Genomic DNA, 10,000 nt, shown 5'->3' on the forward strand with positions numbered 1-10,000 from the left:
GGTTACCCGGACCTTTCGGCCTAGGTTAGACACTCGCTGCTTCACTCAGTGTAGCGCGCGTGCGGCCCCGGACATCTAAGGGCATCACAGACCTGTTATTGCTCAATCTCGTGTGGCTAAACGCCACTAGTCCCTCTAAGAAGTTAGACGCCGACCGAGAAGGTCGCGTAACTATTTAGCATGCCAGAGTCTCGTTCGTTATCGGAATTAACCAGACAAATCGCTCCACCAACTAAGAACGGCCATGCACCACCACCCACAGAATCAAGAAAGAGCTCTCAATCTGTCAATCCTACCTGTGTCCGGGCCGGGTGAGTTTCCCCGTGTTGAGTCAAATTAAGCCGCAGGCTCCACTCCTGGTGGTGCCCTTCCGTCAATTCCTTTAAGTTTCAGCTTTGCAACCATACTTCCCCCGGAACCCAAAGACTTTGGTTTCCCGGAAGCTGCCGGAAAGGTCGTCATGGTAACGCCTCCCGATCGCTAGTTGGCATCGTTTATAGTCAGAACTAGGACGGTATCTGATCGTCTTCGAACCTCTGACTTTCGCTCTTGATTAAAGAAAACATTCTTGGCGAATGCTTTCGCAGTAGTTCGTCTTCCGCCGATCCAAGAATTTCACCTCTAACGGCAGAGTACGGACGCCCCCGTCTGTCCCTCTTAATCATTACCTCGTGCTCCGAAAACCAACAAAATAGAACCGAGGTCCTATTCCATTATTTCATGCAACACTATGCAGGCGAACAGCCTGCTTTGAACACTCTAATTTTTTCAAAGTAAACTTATCGGCCACCGCCGACACTCAGTCAAGAGCACCGACGGAGAACCGAAGGTGAGGCGAACGCAACCAGTGACACGCCTTGCGACGGACCGGCGGCGCTCGCCCAAAATCCAACTACGAGCTTTTCAACCGCAACAACTTTAGCATACACTGTTGGAGCTGGAATTACCGCGGCTGCTGGCACCAGACTTGCCCTCCAATGGATACTCGTTAAGAGTTTTAGGATGTACTCATTCCAATTACAGGGCCTCGTTAGAGTCCTGTATTGTTATTTTTCGTCACTACCTCCCCGTGTCGGGAATGGGTAATTTGCGCGCCTGCTGCCTTCCTTGGATGTGGTAGCCGTTTCTCAGGCTCCCTCTCCGGAATCGAACCCTGATTCCCCGTTACCCGTTATCACAAAGGTAGGCACGTAGCGTACCTTCGACAGTTGATAGGGCAGACACTTGAATGATACGTCGTCGGTGCAGAGACCGTACGATCCGCGTGGTTATCCAGAGTCATCAAACGTCACAGGACGAACCCGGTCGGTTTTGATCTGATAAAAGCGCGCCTCCCAAAGTCGGCGCTTAATGCATGTATTAGCTCTAGAATTACCACAGTTATCCACTTCGCTTACGAGACCAAATAAACCAAGACTGATTTAATGAGCCATTCGCAGTTTCGCTTTACGAGAACTCGTACTTGCACCTGCATGGCTTAATCTTTGAGACAAGCATATCACTACTGGCAGGATCAACCAGATAGCTGCGACAGCTGCGCTCGGCCCTTGCTGGGCCGCCCGGCGCGTGCTCGTCGCATTCGTTTAAGACCGAGGCGATCGCCTGCGGCCGTACTCAGCTTCGACAGTCGCTGGCCGCGACGTCCACGCTCTCGCCGGCAGTGCCAGGCGGAGCGATTTGCGTTTTTTCTTTGCTCGCCCTCTCTCGGGCTCGATCCATTCAGTTTCGCACAAACAAGAGCTCTGCCGGCCGCCTGCAGCGGTGCCTAAAACCCGGGCATAACAATGCGACCGTTCTGCTAGGCCGACAAGCGCTCAAGCCAGACGCTCGATCGAACGCCCCCTACATATTAGTCGAGACAACGGCTCGCTCATTAGCATCGCGTTTGTACTTTAACTTTTTTCGGCTCGGCTTCTTTCGACGCCGATGCCGGCGACGCAGCACTCTCTCGCCCGCCAGCCACCGAGAAAAGGGTGCGCTCCGACCGGCCCCGCACCGCTCTTTCTTGGCTCATTCGAAATTACTGTCTTTCGCTCTGACATGCCTTACCTAGGGTTAGGTTAGTATGCTTGCACGTTTGTACTTTAACTTTTTTCGGCTCGGCTTCTTTCGACGCCGATGCCGGCGACGCAGCACTCTCTCGCCCGCCAGCCACCGAGAAAAGGGTGCGCTCCGACCGGCCCCGCACCGCTCTTTCTTGGCTCATTCGAAATTACTGTCTTTCGCTCTGACATGCCTTACCTAGGGTTAGGTTAGTATGCTTGCACGTTTGTACTTTAACTTTTTTCGGCTCGGCTTCTTTCGACGCCGATGCCGGCGACGCAGCACTCTCTCGCCCGCCAGCCACCGAGAAAAGGGTGCGCTCCGACCGGCCCCGCACCGCTCTTTCATGGCTCATTCGAGTTTACTGTCTTTCGCTCTGACATGCCTTACCTAGGGTTAGGTTAGTATGCTTGCACGTTTGTACTTTAACTTTTTTCGGCTCGGCTTCTTTCGACGCCGATGCCGGCGACGCAGCACTCTCTCGCCCGCCAGCCACCGAGAAAAGGGTGCGCTCCGACCGGCCCCGCACCGCTCTTTCTTGGCTCATTCGAAATTACTGTCTTTCGCTCTGACATGCCTTACCTACGGTTAGGTTAGTATGCTTGCACGTTTGTACTTTAACTTTTTTCGGCTCGGCTTCTTTCGACGCCGATGCCGGCGACGCAGCACTCTCTCGCCCGCCAGCCACCGAGAAAAGGGTGCGCTCCGACCGGCCCCGCACCGCTCTTTCATGGCTCATTCGAGTTTACTGTCTTTCGCTCTGACATGCCTTACCTAGGGTTAGGTTAGTATGCTTGCACGTTTGTACTTTAACTTTTTTCGGCTCGGCTTCTTTCGACGCCGATGCCGGCGACGCAGCACTCTCTCGCCCGCCAGCCACCGAGAAAAGGGTGCGCTCCGACCGGCCCCGCACCGCTCTTTCTTGGCTCATTCGAAATTACTGTCTTTCGCTCTGACATGCCTTACCTAGGGTTAGGTTAGTATGCTTGCACGTTTGTACTTTAACTTTTTTCGGCTCGGCTTCTTTCGACGCCGATGCCGGCGACGCAGCACTCTCTCGCCCGCCAGCCACCGAGAAAAGGGTGCGCTCCGACCGGCCCCGCACCGCTCTTTCATGGCTCATTCGAGTTTACTGTCTTTCGCTCTGACATGCCTTACCTAGGGTTAGGTTAGTATGCTTGCACGTTTGTACTTTAACTTTTTTCGGCTCGGCTTCTTTCGACGCCGATGCCGGCGACGCAGCACTCTCTCGCCCGCCAGCCACCGAGAAAAGGGTGCGCTCCGACCGGCCCCGCACCGCTCTTTCTTGGCTCATTCGAAATTACTGTCTTTCGCTCTGACATGCCTTACCTAGGGTTAGGTTAGTATGCTTGCACGTTTGTACTTTAACTTTTTTCGGCTCGGCTTCTTTCGACGCCGATGCCGGCGACGCAGCACTCTCTCGCCCGCCAGCCACCGAGAAAAGGGTGCGCTCCGACCGGCCCCGCACCGCTCTTTCTTGGCTCATTCGAAATTACTGTCTTTCGCTCTGACATGCCTTACCTAGGGTTAGGTTAGTATGCTTGCACGTTTGTACTTTAACTTTTTTCGGCTCGGCTTCTTTCGACGCCGATGCCGGCGACGCAGCACTCTCTCGCCCGCCAGCCACCGAGAAAAGGGTGCGCTCCGACCGGCCCCGCACCGCTCTTTCTTGGCTCATTCGAAATTACTGTCTTTCGCTCTGACATGCCTTACCTAGGGTTAGGTTAGTATGCTTGCACGTTTGTACTTTAACTTTTTTCGGCTCGGCTTCTTTCGACGCCGATGCCGGCGACGCAGCACTCTCTCGCCCGCCAGCCACCGAGAAAAGGGTGCGCTCCGACCGGCCCCGCACCGCTCTTTCATGGCTCATTCGAGTTTACTGTCTTTCGCTCTGACATGCCTTACCTAGGGTTAGGTTAGTATGCTTGCACGTTTGTACTTTAACTTTTTTCGGCTCGGCTTCTTTCGACGCCGATGCCGGCGACGCAGCACTCTCTCGCCCGCCAGCCACCGAGAAAAGGGTGCGCTCCGACCGGCCCCGCACCGCTCTTTCTTGGCTCATTCGAAATTACTGTCTTTCGCTCTGACATGCCTTACCTAGGGTTAGGTTAGTATGCTTGCACGTTTGTATATTAACTTTTTTCGGCTCGGCTTCTTTCGACGCCGATGCCGGCGACGCAGCACTCTCTCGCCCGCCAGCCACCGAGAAAAGGGTGCGCTCCGACCGGCCCCGCACCGCTCTTTCTTGGCTCATTCGAAATTACTGTCTTTCGCTCTGACATGCCTTACCTAGGGTTAGGTTAGTATGCTTGCACGTTTGTACTTTAACTTTTTTCGGCTCGGCTTCTTTCGATGCCGATGCCGGCGACGCAGCACTCTCTCGCCCGCCAGCCACCGAGAAAAGGGTGCGCTCCGACCGGCCCCGCACCGCTCTTTCTTGGCTCATTCGAAATTACTGTCTTTCGCTCTGACATGCCTTACCTAGGGTTAGGTTAGTATGCTTGCACGTTTGTACTTTAACTTTTTTCGGCTCGGCTTCTTTCGACGCCGATGCCGGCGACGCAGCACTCTCTCGCCCGCCAGCCACCGAGAAAAGGGTGCGCTCCGACCGGCCCCGCACCGCTCTTTCATGGCTCATTCGAGTTTACTGTCTTTCGCTCTGACATGCCTTACCTAGGGTTAGGTTAGTATGCTTGCACGTTTGTACTTTAACTTTTTTCGGCTCGGCTTCTTTCGACGCCGATGCCTGCGACGCAGCACTCTCTTGCCCGCCAGCCACCGAGAAAAGGGTGCGCTCCGACCGGCCCCGCACCGCTCTTTCTTGGCTCATTCGAAATTACTGTCTTTCGCTCTGACATGCCTTACCTAGGGTTAGGTTAGTATGCTTGCACGTTTGTACTTTAACTTTTTTCGGCTCGGCTTCTTTCGACGCCGATGCCGGCGACGCAGCACTCTCTCGCCCGCCAGCCACCGAGAAAAGGGTGCGCTCCGACCGGCCCCGCACCGCTCTTTCTTGGCTCATTCGAAATTACTGTCTTTCGCTCTGACATGCCTTACCTAGGGTTAGGTTAGTATGCTTGCACGTTTGTACTTTAACTTTTTTCGGCTCGGCTTCTTTCGACGCCGATGCCGGCGACGCAGCACTCTCTCGCCCGCCAGCCACCGAGAAAAGGGTGCGCTCCGACCGGCCCCGCACCGCTCTTTCTTGGCTCATTCGAAATTACTGTCTTTCGCTCTGACATGCCTTACCTAGGGTTAGGTTAGTATGCTTGCACGTTTGTACTTTAACTTTTTTCGGCTCGGCTTCTTTCGACGCCGATGCCGGCGACGCAGCACTCTCTCGCCCGCCAGCCACCGAGAAAAGGGTGCGCTCCGACCGGCCCCGCACCGCTCTTTCATGGCTCATTCGAGTTTACTGTCTTTCGCTCTGACATGCCTTACCTAGGGTTAGGTTAGTATGCTTGCACGTTTGTACTTTAACTTTTTTCGGCTCGGCTTCTTTCGACGCCGATGCCGGCGACGCAGCACTCTCTCGCCCGCCAGCCACCGAGAAAAGGGTGCGCTCCGACCGGCCCCGCACCGCTCTTTCTTGGCTCATTCGAAATTACTGTCTTTCGCTCTGACATGCCTTACCTAGGGTTAGGTTAGTATGCTTGCACGTTTGTACTTTAACTTTTTTCGGCTCGGCTTCTTTCGACGCCGATGCCGGCGACGCAGCACTCTCTCGCCCGCCAGCCACCGAGAAAAGGGTGCGCTCCGACCGGCCCCGCACCGCTCTTTCTTGGCTCATTCGAAATTACTGTCTTTCGCTCTGACATGCCTTACCTAGGGTTAGGTTAGTATGCTTGCACGTTTGTACTTTAACTTTTTTCGGCTCGGCTTCTTTCGACGCCGATGCCGGCGACGCAGCACTCTCTCGCCCGCCAGCCACCGAGAAAAGGGTGCGCTCCGACCGGCCCCGCATCGCTCTTTCATGGCTCATTCGAGTTTACTGTCTTTCGCTCTGACATGCCTTACCTAGGGTTAGGTTAGTATGCTGGGGCCGGCGGTGTACGGGACACGCGGTCGCGCCGAGAAAGCTCGGCGACCGCTTCAACTTGGGGCGACGCCCGGCCGTCTTCGCAGAGGCCAGGCGACGGCCCTCGGGTGAGGACGAACGCGACCCTGAGGCAGACGCGGTCCCGGGATTGACCCGAGACCGCAATTCGCGTTCAGAAGGTCGACGTTCAATGTGTTCTGCAATTCACATTACTTCTCGCACTTGGCTGCGTCCTTCATCGACTCGCGAGCCGAGTGATCCACCGTTAAGAGTCGTCCTCGACGTTTCGCCCGGCGCCGAAGCGCGCGGACGTCACACTGTGGGATCGACCACAAAACCACCACCGACAACAACTGCACAAAAACACCAACAAACGGCGCCGAGCGACCGCCGGGCTGGGCCGGCGGCACATCGAGCGCGGTGCCCAGAAGCCACCATCGCACTCGGCTGCCTTGCTATGCCAACGTGTTACGCGTGTCGCACGGGGCGGAACCCCGATTGACGGCCGCCCTCTCGGCGGCACCCAAAGACAATTAAGTGCGCGGTCGGCCGGGGCCTACCACCACTTTCGGTAATGATCCTTCCGCAGGTTCACCTACGGAAACCTTGTTACGACTTTTACTTCCTCTAAATGATCAAGTTTGATCGTCTTCTCGACACGCCGACGCGGCCGTTGCCAGCCGCGACGGGGCCGATCCAAGGATCTCACTAAACCATTCAATCGGTAGTAGCGACGGGCGGTGTGTACAAAGGGCAGGGACGTAATCAACGCAAGTTGATGACTTGCGCTTACTGGGAATTCCTCGTTCAAGGGAAACAATTGCAAGTCCCTATCCCAATCACGAATGAGGTTCAACGGGTTACCCGGACCTTTCGGCCTAGGTTAGACACTCGCTGCTTCACTCAGTGTAGCGCGCGTGCGGCCCCGGACATCTAAGGGCATCACAGACCTGTTATTGCTCAATCTCGTGTGGCTAAACGCCACTAGTCCCTCTAAGAAGTTAGACGCCGACCGAGAAGGTCGCGTAACTATTTAGCATGCCAGAGTCTCGTTCGTTATCGGAATTAACCAGACAAATCGCTCCACCAACTAAGAACGGCCATGCACCACCACCCACAGAATCAAGAAAGAGCTCTCAATCTGTCAATCCTACCTGTGTCCGGGCCGGGTGAGTTTCCCCGTGTTGAGTCAAATTAAGCCGCAGGCTCCACTCCTGGTGGTGCCCTTCCGTCAATTCCTTTAAGTTTCAGCTTTGCAACCATACTTCCCCCGGAACCCAAAGACTTTGGTTTCCCGGAAGCTGCCGGAAAGGTCGTCATGGTAACGCCTCCCGATCGCTAGTTGGCATCGTTTATAGTCAGAACTAGGACGGTATCTGATCGTCTTCGAACCTCTGACTTTCGCTCTTGATTAAAGAAAACATTCTTGGCGAATGCTTTCGCAGTAGTTCGTCTTCCGCCGATCCAAGAATTTCACCTCTAACGGCAGAGTACGGACGCCCCCGTCTGTCCCTCTTAATCATTACCTCGTGCTCCGAAAACCAACAAAATAGAACCGAGGTCCTATTCCATTATTCCATGCAACACTATGCAGGCGAACAGCCTGCTTTGAACACTCTAATTTTTTCAAAGTAAACTTATCGGCCACCGCCGACACTCAGTCAAGAGCACCGACGGAGAACCGAAGGTGAGGCGAACGCAACCAGTGACACGCCTTGCGACGGACCGGCGGCGCTCGCCCAAAATCCAACTACGAGCTTTTCAACCGCAACAACTTTAGCATACACTGTTGGAGCTGGAATTACCGCGGCTGCTGGCACCAGACTTGCCCTCCAATGGATACTCGTTAAGAGTTTTAGGATGTACTCATTCCAATTACAGGGCCTCGTTAGAGTCCTGTATTGTTATTTTTCGTCACTACCTCCCCGTGTCGGGAATGGGTAATTTGCGCGCCTGCTGCCTTCCTTGGATGTGGTAGCCGTTTCTCAGGCTCCCTCTCCGGAATCGAACCCTGATTCCCCGTTACCCGTTATCACAAAGGTAGGCACGTAGCGTACCTTCGACAGTTGATAGGGCAGACACTTGAATGATACGTCGTCGGTGCAGAGACCGTACGATCCGCGTGGTTATCCAGAGTCATCAAACGTCACAGGACGAACCCGGTCGGTTTTGATCTGATAAAAGCGCGCCTCCCGAAGTCGGCGCTTAATGCATGTATTAGCTCTAGAATTACCACAGTTATCCACTTCGCTTACGAGACCAAATAAACCAAGACTGATTTAATGAGCCATTCGCAGTTTCGCTTTACGAGAACTCGTACTTGCACCTGCATGGCTTAATCTTTGAGACAAGCATATCACTACTGGCAGGATCAACCAGATAGCTGCGACAGCTGCGCTCGGCCCTTGCTGGGCCGCCCGGCGCGTGCTCGTCGCATTCGTTTAAGACCGAGGCGATCGCCTGCGGCCGTACTCAGCTTCGACAGTCGCTGGCCGCGACGTCCACGCTCTCGCCGGCAGTGCCAGGCGGAGCGATTTGCGTTTTTTCTTTGCTCGCCCTCTCTCGGGCTCGATCCATTCAGTTTCGCACAAACAAGAGCTCTGCTGGCCGCCTGCAGCGGTGCCTAAAACCCGGGCATAACAATGCGACCGTTCTGCTAGGCCGACAAGCGCTCAAGCCAGACGCTCGATCGAACGCCCCCTACATATTAGTCGAGACAACGGCTCGCTCATTAGCATCGCGTTTGTACTTTAACTTTTTTCGGCTCGGCTTCTTTCGACGCCGATGCCGGCGACGCAGCACTCTCTCGCCCGCCAGCCACCGAGAAAAGGGTGCGCTCCGACCGGCCCCGCACCGCTCTTTCTTGGCTCATTCGAAATTACTGTCTTTCGCTCTGACATGCCTTACCTAGGGTTAGGTTAGTATGCTTGCACGTTTGTACTTTAACTTTTTTCGGCTCGGCTTCTTTCGACGCCGATGCCGGCGACGCAGCACTCTCTCGCCCGCCAGCCACCGAGAAAAGGGTGCGCTCCGACCGGCCCCGCACCGCTCTTTCTTGGCTCATTCGAAATTACTGTCTTTCGCTCTGACATGCCTTACCTAGGGTTAGGTTAGTATGCTTGCACGTTTGTACTTTAACTTTTTTCGGCTCGGCTTCTTTCGACGCCGATGCCGGCGACGCAGCACTCTCTCGCCCGCCAGCCACCGAGAAAAGGGTGCGCTCCGACCGGCCCCGCACCGCTCTTTCTTGGCTCATTCGAAATTACTGTCTTTCGCTCTGACATGCCTTACCTAGGGTTAGGTTAGTATGCTTGCACGTTTGTACTTTAACTTTTTTCGGCTCGGCTTCTTTCGACGCCGATGCCGGCGACGCAGCACTCTCTCGCCCGCCAGCCACCGAGAAAAGGGTGCGCTCCGACCGGCCCCGCACCGCTCTTTCTTGGCTCATTCGAAATTACTGTCTTTCGCTCTGACATGCCTTACCTAGGGTTAGGTTAGTATGCTTGCACGTTTGTACTTTAACTTTTTTCGGCTCGGCTTCTTTCGACGCCGATGCCGGCGACGCAGCACTCTCTCGCCCGCCAGCCACCGAGAAAAGGGTGCGCTCCGACCGGCCCCGCACCGCTCTTTCTTGGCTCATTCGAAATTACTGTCTTTCGCTCTGACATGCCTTACCTAGGGTTAGGTTAGTATGCTTGCACGTTTGTACTTTAACTTTTTTCGGCTCGGCTTCTTTCGACGCCGATGCCGGCGACGCAGCACTCTCTCGCCCGCCAGCCACCGAGAAAAGGGTGCGCTCCGACCGGCCCCGCACCGCTCTTTCTTGGCTCATTCGAAATTACTGTCTTTCGCTCTGACATGCCTTACCTAGGGTTAGGTTAGTATGCTTGCACGTTT

At 55.0% G+C, this 10,000-nt stretch overlaps 3 non-coding genes across 3 annotated transcripts in view; all 3 read right to left on the bottom strand.

Moving 5' to 3' along the window:
- LOC144424920 (small subunit ribosomal RNA) overlaps positions 1-1,524 on the bottom strand; it is a 1,810-nt gene extending 286 nt beyond the window's left edge. The window contains exon 1 of the ribosomal RNA XR_013477139.1: positions 1-1,524. This exon is cut by the window's left edge and continues 286 nt beyond it. This is a non-coding gene — a ribosomal RNA (small subunit ribosomal RNA).
- Positions 1,525-6,223: 4,699 nt separating this feature from the next.
- On the bottom strand, positions 6,224-6,377 carry LOC144424820 (5.8S ribosomal RNA). The gene has a single exon (XR_013477040.1). It is a non-coding gene; the product is annotated as a 5.8S ribosomal RNA (ribosomal RNA).
- A 298-nt stretch (positions 6,378-6,675) lies between these two features.
- Positions 6,676-8,485, bottom strand: LOC144424907 (small subunit ribosomal RNA). Its single transcript, XR_013477126.1, has one exon. It is a non-coding gene; the product is annotated as a small subunit ribosomal RNA (ribosomal RNA).
- Positions 8,486-10,000: the final 1,515 nt, after the last annotated feature.

Source organism: Styela clava, chromosome 6 (assembly GCF_964204865.1).
Source record: "Styela clava chromosome 6, kaStyClav1.hap1.2, whole genome shotgun sequence".
Classification (NCBI taxonomy): Eukaryota; Metazoa; Chordata; class Ascidiacea; order Stolidobranchia; family Styelidae; genus Styela; species Styela clava.